The sequence below is a fragment of the Ursus arctos genome, unplaced genomic scaffold, assembly GCF_023065955.2.
Source record: "Ursus arctos isolate Adak ecotype North America unplaced genomic scaffold, UrsArc2.0 scaffold_2, whole genome shotgun sequence".
Classification (NCBI taxonomy): Eukaryota; Metazoa; Chordata; class Mammalia; order Carnivora; family Ursidae; genus Ursus; species Ursus arctos.
In genome coordinates this window covers 22,022,030-22,036,489 of record NW_026622874.1, presented here as the reverse complement: position 1 = coordinate 22,036,489, position 14,460 = coordinate 22,022,030, and positions in this window count along the sequence as shown.

Genomic DNA, 14,460 nt, shown 5'->3' with positions numbered 1-14,460 from the left:
AATTCAGAAAAGAAGGAGAGATGTGCTGTAGTATCCACATCCTGATGAGACCGCTCGCTGCTGTGTTGAGTGGGAAATCCTGACTGGGGCAACTGACTGTACCTCTAGCATAACTTAACCTCATTCATTTATGATCTCATGCCATCTACGTTGCAGAATTTTAAGGTATACGTGGCAAACATCGTCATGATAATATTTACAAAGGATATGCAATATGTCAGGCACCTCCCCCACTCTCAACACGTGGAAATTGCTATCCTTCTTTTACAGATGTAGAAAGTGAAGTTCAGAGAGGTTGTATCACTTTGCACAAGTCCAAGCAGGAAAACGGTACAGTCAAGACTTGGATAGAAGTCCAGATCATTTCTACCGTAGTAGGACGACCATGAATTCTGGTTTTGCCTGTGATAGTCTTGATTTACACCGTCCTGTTGTCTCATCTGAATAGTACCCCCTTTCATTTTCAAAAATGCCCCAATTCAAACAATATACGATCACCCAAATTACATTACATCACCTCCAAAGTCCAAGGACCTCATCCCCGACCTCCGTCAGATTCTAACAGATCTATGAACACACCGCAGCAAGTTCTGGCCCGGCTTCTTGCTCCACCACACTGTTTTCAATAAAAGGAAGAAAGAACAGTATAATTAGGTGGCACAAATTCAAGAAAAGAAAGTCCTGCTAACAGGAAATACAAGTCTCCTCCTTTACTAAGAAAAATGTAGTAATGAGTCACCAAGAAATTGGACAGACTGAAGTAATTGATTATAGAATGCAATGAAAATTATAGGAAGAAGAATAAGACCAATATTGATATTAAGCTATGTTTCCAACCATGTTTTGTCCAAGAATATTCATATTGACTAAATTTGATGTCTGTCTGTTTTGTCTTGTTTCCATTTATACTTACTCTGAGACACTAAGGGTATAAACAACTTTTGCACCCAAATTTTACCACTTTGGGCATAATATAAAAATCACACCTTTGGTGTAGAGTTAAATTTACCAGTCAGTTGTGGGAACTGAAAAGCACTTCTCTAGGATGCACTGAAAATTTACTCAAATTTACTCAAAGAGCATTCTTTTTTCAGGCAAAACCAAAATCCCTTATCACTGCCATGACCTTTTCCCGAAACGATAGACAGCTGCCAGTGGATGTGGGCTGAGAAATGCTGGCCTTTTCTTGTATGAGGTTCACCATGGCAGAGACACATGGCCATGTGACCCCGTAAGGAACAGGCTTCCTGGACTAAGAAGTGTTCTTGTAAAGGCAGCTGTCTGTCACTCATCATTCCATGATGGGTTGACTATCAGAGGCTCTTATTCTGATGTTTTGCATGGTCCTCTCTCTGAATTTTACTACTCTTTGGAGCTTCTGCTCCAAGCTTAAGCTGCAGCCACCCTCTTCTCCCACCTCTGACATTGCCCGAGACCTTGCCAAAGGTGGGCCCTCAGCAGTAACTGGCAGCAATGGCACAGTGAGAACATTTGAGGAGACCAGCAAGTCCACCTAGACAACCTGGAATTTTCTGGTTAATTCCTTGCATTGTGCCTTAGATTTGGTTAGATCCAGTCTTTTTCTTTAAATTCGAGAAAGCTTTTTACTGGGGACAGTATGGGGAGGGTGGCAGAAGGAGACAAACACATGGTAAAATCAGTTGCTGTGGTCTAGGAAGGCAAATAGGTCTTTTGAGTAGGGAACACTAAAATGGACAAAATATAATTCACGTGAAACTTAACACCTATTTGATTTATAATAAAATGTGCTTCAGCTCTTACCTACATCTTAAAAATACCTTCTAGGTATTTGTGGTGTCGTGGACAAGGTGGGAGTCATGAGAATGTTTTGAGCTGGGAAAATAGGAGAGATGTTATCTATATCACATTTTCCAAAGTAGAAAATTCCATTCTTTCCTAATCTAAGAAATGATCACGGCCCCCCTTTCTTCTTGTTAGGATTGTAAGAAAATGATGGCTAGTGTCTAATGAGTTCTAACACCATTCTGGGTGCTTTATGTGTATACATTATTTTTTATCCTTTTAAAAATTCTGGGAAGTAAGTCCTATTAGGATCCTCATTTTCCAGAGGGGGATGTGAGTCACCAAGGGGTCCTCTGCCTTCTAGCCACTGAATGACAAAGCCAGGTCTGAACTCACACCATCTGGCCCTGGAGGCTGTGTCCAACCAGCCAATACCTTGCCTGATAAATTACTTTCTCAGATGGGTTAACATGGGGACACCTGGGTGGCTCAGTCTGTTAAGCCTCTGCCTTCGGCTCAGGTCATGATCCCAGGGTCTGGGGACCTAGCCGCACACTGGGCTCGCTGCTCAGCAGGGAGTCAGTTTCTGCCTCTCCTTCTGCCCCGTCCCTGCCCACCCCTTGGCTTGCATGTTCTCTCTCTCAAATAAATAAATAAAAAGATGGGTTAGCATGTTTCTGTCTGTTAAAGTACAAAACAAAAATCTATAACTTACTTAAACGTTCAGTATGCTGCTCTCATATTGGAAAACATCACAAACTTCTTAATATCACTTACAACACAATTTACTTGACTTATAGGACTTATCTGATGTTACCTTTATTTTTTAATTTTTTTTTTTTTTTTTTTTTTTAGAGAAAGGGAGTGTGAGCAGGGGTAGGGAGAGAGGGGAAGGGACAGATAGAATCCCAAGCAGTCTCCATGCTCAGTGTGGAGCCCAACGCAGGGCTCAATCTCACAACCCTGAGATCAAGACCTCAGCCAAAATCAAGAGTTAGGTGCTTAACTGACTGAACCACCCAGGGGCCCCTGATGTTACCTTTAAATGAGTTTTTTTTTTGATATTGAAAAACATTCAAAAACAGTATTTACTATTCTCCTTCCAGATATAAGGCACAAAATTGAGTATGCACAGAGTCTGCGAGGGGCGGGGGGGGGGGGATCTCTATGATAAGAGGTAGGATACACGCACAAATCATGAAATGAAAATAAGTACCAGCAGAGAAAAGCAAATAAAGATCTATGGGAATTCAGGGAAGGAAAGCTGCCAAATTTAATGGCCTGAAACTCCAAGGAACGTCCCATCTTCTTGAGTACCCATTATAATAGCTACTGTGTCTAAACTATGATGAAATCTTTGAAGGCATAACAAAGAGCAGCTATTATTAATTAGAGAAGAATTAGAGAGCTGGTACTAATTAGAAAGAATTAGAGAAGCTATTAATAATTCAGCATTTCTTGGTCATAAGGTAAGATTAATTGAACATCAGAAAAAATTTATCCCACTTAAAATACTATGACTACTCTTTTCTGACAAACCATGTTCCTCATTTCCCTGAAAGTATCGTTAAAGTCTAATCCTTAATGAAATCAGTGCCTAGTACTAATAGGTACTTAATAAATACATCTTAATTTGTTTGAAGACTACTTAATTAAACCAGCCTTTAGCACTTTAGTGCACATTGGAACATAGCTCTATCATTCTCAATAGTTATTCTCCGTTGTCTTCATCGTACTTGATCTACCCTTCCATTCATTCATTAATTTAGTCATTTAACAAACATTTTTTCAGAAGTAGTAATCTGGATTTTATTTCTTTATGGTTTGAACAATTTATTGGAATGTGGTGTCACTCACCAAAATGGAAACCATACGATGAAGGACAGTTGAGGAGAAGGGGGGATAGATGATGAGTTCAGTTGGGGCATGATGAGTTTGAGTGGAAGGTGCCTGTTTGACATCCCAATGAGGAATACAATAAGCAGCCGGATGTGTGGGTCTGGAGATGGAGAGAGAGAGAGACTCGGGCTAAATAGAAAAGAGAGTCATTAAGCACCATGGGTGGCAGTTAAAGCCATGGAAAAGTTGTTCTTAACCTCAGGGGTAAGGACCATTTGAGAGTCTACCAGTTGTTCAGTATGTCTGCATAATCTTATAATTAACGCAACAAGTCCTCCCCCTAGAATGGATTTCAGCACAATCTCCAAGAGGTTCATGACTCCAGAAAGGCTAAGAACGATAGGGGAAAAGAGAAGGCTCAGGAAGGAACGTTGGGGAATCTCCAAAATAAAAAGTGGAAGAAGAATAGCAAAGAAAGGAAAGCCAGAAAATTTGAAAGCAAACTAGGGATGAGTCACTCAAGTCAAGGGATGAGTCACTCAAGTCAAAGGATGAGAGAGTTTGAAGGTAGGAGTAGCCGATAGTGCCCCATGTTGCAGAAAGGGCGAATGACATAGGACTGAAAGGTCCTTATCTTACTTGCAAATTCCCTTAAGATGGGTTCTGTTGCAGGGGATATTCAGTAAATGTTTACAGAAAAATTATTTCCATTAAATAATGTGAGAGGAGTGAAGTAAAATTAATCAAATTCTATGCCAATGGCAGATTTAATTAGGTTTGCCTTTAAATCAACAAATGAAAGACATATGCAATAGACAGTAGCACTTTATTAGGTCATTTTATAAAGTCTCTTTTAAACGATGAACTGAATCAATCTCCCAAATAACTAGAACCAGCTTAATACACAGGTAAGGTAAGCAGCAACTTCCATGGAGTAACTGAATAGATCTGTGTCTCTGTATACTTCGGTGTCCCTCCTCCTCCTAACTTACAGTGCCCAAAAAACCAGTTATTCTGGAAGCACGTACATGTTGACTGCATTATGTCACCTGGGAGGTGGGCCACAGTAGCTGGCTAAAATGTTTGCGGAAATATCATTAACCCTCTATGATCATGGATTGCTAACTCGAGATTAACATAATGACTTTTTACTTGCAAATCTTTTAAGTTTATGAAGATTTCATAAATACTATATTGTATCATTTAATACTAACAATCCTCCCAAGGAAGTAGTCATAGGGCCTTTTTTCCAGGTTCAAAACAAACAAACAAGTCCCTGTGTCTTTTTTTTTTTTTAAAGAGTTTCTTATTTTTTTTTTTTAAGATTTTATTTATTTATTTGACAGAGAGAGAGACACAGCCAGCAAAAGAGGGAACACAAGCAGGGGGAGTGGGAGAGGAAGAAGCAGGCTTCCCGCTGAGCAGGGAGCCTGATGCGGGGCTCGATCCCAGGACTCTGGGATCACGCCCTGAGCCAAAGGCAGACGCTTAACGACTGAGCCACTCAGGCGCCCCAAGTCCCTGTGTCTTTTAAGGAGATATTCTTATATATAAAGATGGTTGAAAGTAATAGACAGAAGCTCTGAATCTAGTACAAATGATAGTGATAATGATGTTAAACACTTTTATGAGTTAGGGTATAAGCCAAGGTCCTGCAAGAAAGAGACCCCACATACAATGATTTGTACAGGATAGAAAGTTGTTTCTCTTCCAGATAACATTCAGAAGCAGGTGAGTGATTCAGGATGGATGGCCAATTCTACTCCATGACGTCATCCAGAAACAGGTTGCTATCCCATCCCCTGGTAGGCTTCTCTATAGTAGAAGCTGGTTCACCAGCATCACATAAACCTTCCAGCTGGCCTGGATGGGAAAGAGAGAGAGGAGGAGGGGCAGTTGCCTTTATAAAGGATGTGACCAGGAAGGTGCATATGTCACCTATGTTCACATCTCATTGGAAAGGAATTCATCAACTGGTCACACCTAGCTGCAAAAAGGGCTGAGATGTTTTTTATCTCTAACTGGGCAGCCATGTGCCCAGCTTAAACTCAAGAGATTGGACAACTAGAAAGGAGACAAGAATAACAAATACTGGGAGATACTTGGCAGTCTATGCCAAACTCTTGCTTTGGTGTTTTTAGTCATGATCATACTTAAACTGAAGATGCAAATACGAGTTTTTGAAATGTCTATGGATTCTTAAAATGGGTTCACTGAAAAAAATCTGTTCCATTTTACTTTTAATTTTGCTTATGGCATATAGCTTATCAAATTCCTAAATGCTGTAAATAAATAATAGGCTCTCCTTGGAGAAGTGTTTAAAAATGTCATTATTTTGACCAAGCTTTGGGGAAATTTTATAGATATGGAGGTAGCCCAGTTTATCTGTATGACTCTCCTTATCCTTTCTCCTCTGTATAAGATGCACAGAGATAATGTGTTACTGGAAATACTGCAAGGCATCTTCCCTCGAGAGTACTTAAATCCCATGGTGATAAGGCACAACTAGTAAACAGTGAAAGCTGCACTACCGAGTCCCCTCTTATCCATGGGGGATATGTTCCAAGACCTCCAGTGGATGCCTGAAAACCTGGATAGGACCAAACCCATATATATTGCTTTTTCTTTTCTTTTCTTTTTAAGATTTTATTTATTTGTGTGTGTGTGTGTGTGTGTGTGAGAGAGAGAGAGAGAGAGAGAGCACACAAGCAGGGGGAGGGGCCAAGAGAGAAGGAGAAGCAGATTCCCCTCTGAGCAGGGAGCGTGATGTGGGACTCGAGCTCAGGACCCTGGGATCATGACCTGAGCAAAAGGCAGATGCTTAACCAACTGAGCCACCCAGGCGCCCCTTTATACTGTTTTTTCTATACATACATACCTGCGATAAAGTTTGATTTGTAGATTAGGCACAGTAAAAGATTTAGAACAATAGTAATAAAATAGAACAATTATAAAATATACTGTAATAAAAGTTATGTGAACATAGTCTCCCTCTTTCTCTCTCTCAAAATATCTTATTGTAGTGTACTCACCCTTCTTTTTGTGATGTGAGAGGATAAAACGTCTACGCGATGAGAGGAAGGGAGGGGAGTGACCCAGGCATTGTGACCTACTGTTAGGCTATCGTTGACCTTCTGACCACACGACAGAAGAAGGATCCTCTGCTCTGGACACTGGTTGACCACAGGTGACTGAAACTGCAAAAGGTGAAACCACGGACAAGGGGGACTACATATCAGTAATTGCAGTTGCTCCTGGAATAAAAGAATGAAATATAATAGGATTAACATAAAAGTATTAGAGGGTTGTTATTTACCGTTCTCTCTCTCTCTTTTTTTTTTTTTTTTGTAGAGGTGGAGACTGTTAGAAGTTTCTAAGAAAACAGTGCTTTGCAAAGTTATTTAATTTACTTAATATTAGGTTTTGGTGACAAAGCAGGGAAAGTATGAGAGAAGTCACCAAAGGAAGCGTGAATGCAGACCAGTTAAACAGAAGTGGTTCCCTATCACTTGCGCTCCTCCAGTATGCCGGGGGACCTGGATTTTAGAAACCATTTTTGTGCATTTATGAAGTTGGTTCTTTTTTTTTTTAATTCCCAGAAATCTAATTTGTGCTTTCATTAATGGCATATTGCAGAACTGTGCTGTTCAATATGGTAACCACTTGCCCCATGTGGCTATTGAACACTTGAAATGCGGTTAGTTCAAAAATGTAAATATACACTGGATTTCAAAGACTTATTATGAAAAAATGATGTAAAATATCTGATGATTTTTAACATTGGTTACATGTTTAAGTGGTAATATTTTAGATATATTGTGTTAAAATATATTAGGAACACTAATTGCACCTGTTTTCACATTTTTAATGTGACAACTAGAAATTTTTTAATTATATTCTGACTTGTATTATTCTTTTGGTGGATGGTGCTGCTTTAGAAACTGCATAAGAGAAAGGATCTCTTTTTCCAGGCTTGAATTGACCTACTTTATGGCACATTGTCCTAATCCAAAGTTTACAGTTTTTTTTTTTTAAAGAAAAGGGCTTCTTTTTTTTTTTTTTAAAGATTTTTTATTTATTTATTTGACAGAGAGAGACAGCCAGCAAGAGAGGGAACACAAGCAGGGGGAGTGGGAGAGGAAGAAGCAGGCTCATAGCGGAGGAGCCCGATGTGGAGCTCGATCCCATTATGCCAGGATCACGCCCTAAGCAGAAGGCAGACGCTTAACGACTGCGCCACCCAGGCACCCCCAAAGTTTACAGCTTTAAACCAACAGCCTCTCCACCCTATACTCTCTCATACCCCAAATCAATGCAAGGACACCGATGATGTGCCTAGAGTCACGGAGGTTGGGTTGAAAAATTTCTAAGGGTGAATGTCTTACTACTCTGCATGATGATCTTTTTCATTTATGGACAATTCTAATGATCGGAAACCCTTTACAGTGGGAAGAAATTTGGCTGTCTGTACTTTCAACTTCTAGGACGTTTTCCTGTAGCGTCATTAAAATAGATCTAATGCTTCTTGCCGTATGAGTCTTACCATTTAATTCACCTGAAGAATTGCCACGTACTGAGTAAGGAACTGTACAGCGGTCATGCTCTCTTATCTAACCCCAGCTCAAGTCTGCTCCGCCCCAGAGCAAACAGAACAATTCCTGTTCCTCTTCCTTGTTTGAGACATTTCTAATTTGTCAATAGGAGCTCTTTTGTCAGATTATTCATTCTCCAAAACTCTGCAAACACAAGTGTGTGGATAGAAGCAAGTTATTAGATGAAAATAGTCACTAATGAACTGACCTCTAAAAATGCTGGTCGGCACTCAACCATCCTTTTCAGTTTAACACCGGTGTCTCAGCAGATTCTTCCAAGATTTAAATACCAAAGGATAGGGGCGCCTGGGTGGCACAGCGGTTAAGCATCTGCCTTTGGCTCAGGGCGTGATCCCGGCGTTCCGGGATTGAGTCCCACATGAGGCTCCTCCGCTAGGAGCCTGCTTCTTCCTCTCCCACTCCCCCTGCTTGTGTTCCCTCTCTCACTGGCTGTCTCTATCTCTGTCAAATAAATAAATAAAATATTTTAAAAAAATAAATAAATATCAAAGGATTGAGAAGCACCAGGGGAAATTTGATGAAGCCTTTCAAAGGATGATTTTTAGGAGAGTGGAGCAAAATTCATATGATGTGGATTGTCTCATCTATCAAACAATTTTTTGGCAGTAAAGGTTTTTTACAAACAAAAAATACCACCACACATGTATGACAGGTATGGCGTATCAGATGGCCCAAAGGTTAGATGAATGAATGTATGAGGGAATATCTAGGAATGTAAATTTTATAACCTGGAAAGTGGGATACTGCATACTCTTGAAATTCTATTACACTTTGTTTCTCAATTCTGCAGCCTACAATTTCGAAAAGAAAAATCCCAAATTATTACCCTTTTCTCCCTTCCCTCTTGCATCTTCTTGATGTTTCTGAGTACCTTATGATACCTTGTAAGGCCTTTTTGTGATCTGAATGGTGGCCCCCAAAAGATATGTCCATGTTTTCACCCCTGTAACCTTTGAGTGTGATCTTATTTGAATAAAGGGCCTTTTCAGATGTAATTATGGGTCTTGAGGTGAAATTATCTGGGTGGCCCTAAAGCCAATGACAAGTGTCCTTACAAGAAACAGAAGAGAAGACAGAAGGAGAATACCGTGGGAAGACTGAAGCAGAGACTGGAGTTAGGCAGACATAGTCCCCAAAACTCCCGGAGCCACCAGAAGCTGGAAGAGGCAAGAAAGGAATTGCCCCCAGGGCTTTCAGAGGGAGCATGGCCTTCTGGACAGCATGATTTTGAACTTCTGTCTTCCAGAGCTGTGATCAAATAAATTTCTGTTGCTTTAAGCCTCCAAGCGTGTATCTACTTGTTATGGCAGCCTTGGGAAACCAATACAGTCTTGCTTGTGATAAAAAGACTTAATGTATAAACCAGCTGAGGAAAGGGGAAGGAACTAGTTAACTTTTACTCTTTACTTTTGGCCCAGGTCACCATTATACTTTTTCTTGGTGTCCAGGTTGGACTGAAGGGATGAGTAACATGTCAGCCCTAAATCATATTTTGGTAATTTAAGCAAGTTATTTTGTCTCCTTTGGGCTAAGTTTGCTCACCCCCAATATAAAAATTGTAAATTCAGTTAGAAGATCCCAAACTCACACCTTGAGGGATTCTGTTTTGGAGGATGTGAACAGGTGTGCCCCACAACATCCTTCCCCAAAGTCAGAGACTGTGGGTGGATAATGTTCTGTGTTCAAATAAATTTAGAAAGCACTGGGCTGGCTGTGTTCTCTGTGACCTCACCCCCCAGCTATGCTGATTTGAACCAGGGATCTTTGCTGGTTCCTAGAAGGGGGGATAAGGAAACTCAGGGCTATGAGACAGTGACAGTCCCTGCTGTGTACGGAAACTAGAGAAGGCTACACTGCAAATTGATGAGAATGCAGCAGATGTGCCGAGAGAAGCAAAAATGGGAGACCAGGTGGCCTCAGAGATGGAGAAAGCCGGAGCAATGATCTCCTGATGAATTTTGGGTTCTTTGGTTTCCAGGAGATACTTGTATGACTCGTAATCTCTCCTCTTTTTGCCCAAGCTAGTTTGAGTAGGGTTTTGTTACCTGCCTCCAAATAACATTGGCTGAGACAAGAAGATTAGCACTTAGTAACTAACATATTGGTGCATCTCAGATACAGAAAGAAGGGCACCTGACTGGCTCATTCAGAAGTGTGTGTGACTCTTGATCTCTGGGTCATGGGTTCAAGCCCCACGCTGGGTGTAGGAATCGCTAAAAAAAATAAATAAATAAACTTAAAAAGTGTGCGTGTGTGTGTATAAATACAGAGAGAAAAGTACTGTAAAACAAATCTAAACTAAAGGCCTAAGGATGGAAGTTAAAGGTCCAGGTAAATAACAGAGAAGAAGATGAATTTTACAATTTCACAATTAATTTCATCGATTACATCTCAGCAGTTTAGTTAGAGGTAAGCATAAAATTTAGTGCATAATCCCTGTTCTCAAGGATTTTACTATAACCCTGCTGATTCTGAGCTAATATTTTTCCTAAATAGATTCTTCTTTTTTTTTTTTTAAGATTTTATTTATTTATTTGAGAGAGAGAGAGTCAGTGAGAGAGAGAGAGCACAAGCTGGGGAGAGAGGCAGAAGCAGAGGGAGAAGCAGACTCCCCGCTGAGCAGGGAGCCCGATGCGGGATCTCAATTCCAGGACCCTGGGATCATAACCTGAGCCGAAGGCAGATGCTTAACCGACTGAGCCACCCAGGTGCCCCCCAAATAGATTCTTGATGACAGCCGTGTATAGTTCATAAAGGGTCACCGGTTTTAAATAAGTGGAACAAAATTACTACTTTCATGATGACTATTGTATAACTAGGAGTGAAAAAATATTTAAAGGAGGGTCTTCCCCCATTTTTATGGGCTTACTACATTCTGAAGAGTGATTATGAGATCGTCATGTTCATGTAGATATGTTTAAATGTTTTGTGTTCATGTATTTAATCTCATCCCCTTAATGGAGTCTATCAACTGTATCTTCAGGTGATTTTTACCCACTGAGAGAGTTTCCATCTGTGGTTTTGATCTAGAAACCACTATTTTTCAGAGAATCAAAAAGGACACGTTTACACATCAAAGGATATGCAGGCTTTTCAGACTTCAAATAAAACCATATGCTGTGTTTTTCACAGAGCGGCATGTTGTGTTTTAATGAGCGTGATCTCTTTCGTATTTGGAATTTCTGAAGGCCTATCAAGCAAGCAGTAATGGGCTTAAATAAATTCAGTTGTCTTTCATGTTAGACCTCTTGGGGGGATTCCTCAGTCCTTCGTGACTGAAAATAGAACGAAGATGTTCCGAGCTCCCCACTAGGCAGTCCCTTAGATCTCGCTGTGCTCACGTGTCTGGCCCTCCGTGGTGGGAAGAAAGTGCCGGCAAGGTGGTCTGGCAGATGCCAGGGCATCAACAAAGGAATCATGGGGAAGAAGATTTGAGGTGAGATCAGAACTTCAAAGAAGCAGCGGAGACCTTCAGAACAGTACTCATCAAATGGTTACTTTAGGGGCTAACTTTAATTGGCAAAGGTTTCTAGTGACATTTTCCCTTTTGTTTATATATCATTCCCAATTATACACTGTTGTTAATGGGCCTACGGGTAGGAGTAAATGCACCCGAAGTATCCCTTAACTTGTGGGATTCTAGAAAAACAGAGGATCCTTTTGACCAATTTAAATTAAAATTTAAAATATTTTTAAATATTCACATTTTTCTGATTTTGACAGTAATACATCTTCATTGTAGAACCTGGGGCGGGGGGCAAGGTGGAGGATACAAAAGACAATAATAAACATTTAAAATCTCATCAGTCCAAGCCACTGTTTCCATTTCTGCAAAATTTCTTCCGGGCTTTTTTGCCTAGGCATATATATTTAATCTTCTTGAGATTTTTCTTCTAATTCAAAACCATGGCTAAGCGTTCTCCACATTATTGCAAACTATTTGTAAACAATTCTTTCCAAGGTTGGTACACCATATATGTTGAAAATAAAATAGCTCAGCAGAAAGACTTAAATGGCTCTTCTTGGTGTCTTGAAGTTCAGTGCAGCTCTGAGTTTGGAGACCTGCAGAGGGAGAGGACAGTTCTCTCCTCCCTGAGTTGACAGGAGAAAGGAGGAGGAGAAACTTCCTTCTTGCAGTTTAAATGGCAACTAAATCTGCTTTATTAGCTGAGCTATGTAGGCTCTACATGTGCTCCTGGTATGAAGTCACCGCCCGGCACAAGTCACATTTCCAAATGGTCTAAGCTACCGTATGTATGATGGAGTGTTAGATCGTGTTGGTAAGTATCTGGTCCTGAACATAATTTTAATGACTATTCTATCAGTCCAGTTTCTTGGTTACAAGCAACACTCCAGCTAATTAATTAAAAATTTAAATATAGTTAATAATATTGTAGTAACATTGTTTGGTGATGGATAGTGACTATACTTATCATGTGAACACTGAGTAATGTATAGAAGTGTTGAATCAATATGTTGTACACCTGCGACAAATATATGTTAATTATACCGCAACAAAAAATGAGTAAAATTTAAAAGCCATGTCACATTAAAAAAAAAAAAAAGAGAGAGAGAAGATTTGGGGATATTTATTCTGGGAAAGGATATCAGTTGTTTGGAGATTTGAAATCTGTCTTGTGGAAAAGAGCTTAGAATATTGTATACTGCCCTGATAGAAAGAATGGGCTCCATGGGACAGAAATTGATGACATTGGTGGAGGAAAATTGGAGAATGAAAGAGTAAAATATTTGCTCTTTAACCATCAGAGTTACCTGAAAATGGAATAATCTTTAGGAGATAGTGAGTTCCCCAACCACAGTGGATGTCCACTTAGCTAGAATGTTTTAAAGGGGAAAATTCAGGTGCTATGGATACATTTGCACAAGGTGAACACCAGGGTATCTTCAACCCTAACAGTCTATGATTCCATGAGTATATTGAGTATCTAGACGTGTAGGGAAAACACTCCTCCAAAAGTTATGAGTCAAAACACTTGGGAAATCATTAAAAGTTTCTTGGTGGTGTGTAATTAAGTGCCAAAATCAACGTTAACATAACAGCCAAAAGAATTCAGAGAAAGAAGGCTTAAAACTGATGGTAGGAGCGGAATGATGTGGTCCTATGTGTTGGATAGACAGGAAAAGAAAGAACAGTCTTGATGAGATGGTATACTACAAGATGTAGGGTGAAATTGTTGTAAGCCCCAAAACCTTGTATTTAAAATTTTAAAAGACAACAACAACAAGTTTCTAGCAAGAAAACTGGAAGGGCAAAATCTGATACAAGTTCTTCGAAAAATGTTACATCCTGAGGATCATATTTTAATAGGAAAAGGAGAGGGGTTAGGAATATTTATAGATCAGTTACCTTCGAGTTATAAGGAATTAAGATGGGATAAATGTGTTAAGTAAGATTTATCCTTATTTGTTTGGTGTCAGGGAATAGAGTTTCTAGCTAATTTAACATTTTTTGTTTCATTTTGTTTTATTTTGAGAAGGCAAAAGAACTTTCCCTCAAAGCGTTGAGTGGAGTGGGTGTGTGTTTATAATTACCTCCCAAGGACTGTAACCTTTTCTGAAGACTATGATTGTTTGCTGTAGAAGACTGTTCCATTACCGGCACGTTTGTTGCAGAAAATTGTGTTTGTTTTTCTGAGGTTGTCTACTTTGTCACGAGTCAAATTTTCTCACTCACCTTGAGATAATTAACATGTTGATCATGACCACTGACCTTGTTATAGTTGATCAAAGCAGAATATAAACAATGTGAATTCTGCTGCTAAGATAGGGAGAAAAATCCCTTTTAGACCTTTCTTCTTAGTTTTAAAAAATATTTTTCAATGGAAGATTCATTTTCAAAACCAAGCAAGAATCAAGATTCTTAGATAGATGAAAGGATTTGAGTTGGGAGTAATCATGTTTTGTTCACCAAATGGTGAGTGGGGCTAGAGCAGCACATGGACGTTGGGGAAGTATGTGACGGAACCAGTGTTGTCTTGTGTTTAACACAGTAACACAGTGTTAACACTGTTAACACAGTACAGAGGCAAGAGTATGGGTTTTGTTCATAGTACATTTGAATCCTGGTGAGGTCAGCTGATTGCATTGATGGCCCCAGTTAATGGCTTCCCTGGATTCATGCCCAATGCAATGTGACTCTGCAGCTCTTCCCATCTGTTGAATCTTGGCCAGTCTTGTGACTTGCTTTGGTCAGTAGAGTAAGGCAGAAGGGATGTTCCACCAG